This window comes from Cebus imitator, unplaced genomic scaffold (assembly GCF_001604975.1).
Source record: "Cebus imitator isolate Cc_AM_T3 unplaced genomic scaffold, Cebus_imitator-1.0 Scaffold303, whole genome shotgun sequence".
NCBI classification, from domain to species: Eukaryota; Metazoa; Chordata; class Mammalia; order Primates; family Cebidae; genus Cebus; species Cebus imitator.
The window spans coordinates 577,055-579,177 of record NW_016107618.1 but is presented as its reverse complement, the minus strand read 5'-3'; the positions used below and the strand labels follow the sequence as shown (position 1 = coordinate 579,177).

The window sequence follows — 2,123 nt, the reverse complement described above, 5'->3', positions numbered from 1 at the left end:
AAAAAAAAAAAAATAAAATAAAATAAAATAGATTAAATTAAAAAAAAGAAAAAAAATGAAGTACTGACACATATTACAACATTGACATACTTCAAAAGCACTATGCCAAGTGAAAGAAGCTAGTCACAAAAGACCACATATATGGTTTCACTTACATAAAATGTCTGGAATAGTCAAATCTATAAAGACAGAAAGTCGATCAGTGGTTGCATAGGACTGGGAGTGATGAGGGAAAATGAAGAGTGACTGCTAATGGATATGGAGCTCTTTTTGGCGATGATTTTTTTTTTCTTTTTTTTTTTTTTATGCTACTGGCAGGATCAACCAGGTATGGGGATGATTAAAATGCTCTAAAATTGATTACAGTGATGTGTGCACAACTTTGAATATACATTTGGCCCTCCATATCCATGACTTTTGAATCCATGGATTCAACCAATGAGGTGCAGAAACTACTCAAAAAAAAAAAAAAAATTATGTCTGTAAATGAGTATCTACAAACTTTTTTCCTGGTCATTATTCCCTAAACGATACGCAGCATGATTTACATAGCATGCACATTGCATTAGGTAGTATATCTGGAGATGATTTAAAGCATACAAGAGGATATACATAGTTTATATACAAATACTACACGATTTTTATTTCTTCATTTTTCCTAAGAGACTAGATTTTGCTCTGTCGCCCAGGCTGGTGTCTAAACTCTGGCCTCAAGAGATCCTCCCACCTCAGCCTCCTGAGTAACTGGGATTACAGGCACAAGCCACTGCACCCAGCAACTATGCCATTTTATTTTAGAGACCTGAACATCTATAGATTCTGGTATCTGAGGAAGGCCCTAGAACCATTCCCCAAGAGATACTGATGGACAACTGTACTAAAAACCAGATTTGGTCATCTGCAAAATGGAGTAATTTTTAAAATAAATTAATAAACCCACCAAATTGTACACTTCAAACCGAACTGAACAGTATGTGAGTTATATCAGAGTGAAGCTGTTACCCTCTCCAAAAATAGTATACAACGTGAGCAAGTAAAGGCATTAACATTAGCAGATCCTACAGGCCACGGGTACTATTTTCTATCCTGTTTACTTAGGATAGAAAAATCCCAAAGTTTGCAAATATCTTACCAATAAGTGCAGAATAAAAGAGAACAAAAAAAAAAGAAAACAAAAATCTCAAAGTTACAAATTCTTCCCAATCATATTCAAGCTGATTATATTATAAATGAGTATTTATGTCTGAAATGAGGGGCAATGATTAATCCAATGAGTTAAATCATTAACTTAAAAATAGGTTGACATAAATATTCAAATTTCAAATGCCCAGGATATTTCAATTTTCTATTTCATATGTTTACTAGATATTGTCTCAATAATATTTACATGAATGTACTCTGTAAACTGTTATGCTCTATAAAGTTTTATTATTCTTAAATTTCCTTAAATGTAATTTAATGGTTTCCAGTCTTATATAAGTCATTCTACCTTTTGAAGAAACTCTGAAACACAAATATCCAATCCTTTCTTAGTAAAGCATACACACTTCTGTGATTCTGGCACTAAATAAAGTGCATAATTTACTTCTAGATAGAGAATCACAGATAAAAAGGAAAGCAAATCTGATTACCAAACACACGATTACTGTTCTCTCATCACCGGATTAAAACTTAAACCAGTAAGCTGAAGTAAATGTTCATGAACATAAGAAAGTGGGGAATTTTTTAAGTTTTACAATGACATGTCCCCCTCTTCCTCATTTAATTAAGTCCTAAGAACTTAAAGGCTATTCTGCATTGAATCTGGCTCGTAGAAAGAGTCCATCCAGGATGCTGGCAGAGGAAAAACATTAGAAACTGTGCGATCTGGATTATTATTGGTGTTATGGAATCTTTTTTCGGTCCTTTATTAACATAGAATAAAAATGCCCAAACGGAACAAGAGAGAAGGTTCAGCTGCCCTGCTCACAAAGCTGCTGGGGTACAGACAGCATCTAGCCCTGGCAGAGCCCTCCCCGTCCTCCTCCGAAGCCACTAGACCATCCCGTCTCGAGGTCCCTGAGGGCCAGCTTCGCCAGGATCCAGAAGGCGGTCACTGGACGTGCATGTTGCAAGCTCGTTTT

At 35.5% G+C, this 2,123-nt stretch overlaps 1 protein-coding gene across 4 annotated transcripts in view; it reads right to left on the bottom strand.

The window, feature by feature from the left end:
- ELF2 (E74 like ETS transcription factor 2) overlaps positions 1-2,123 on the bottom strand; it is a 118,911-nt gene that overhangs the window by 115,721 nt on the left and 1,067 nt on the right. The window lies entirely within an intron of this gene.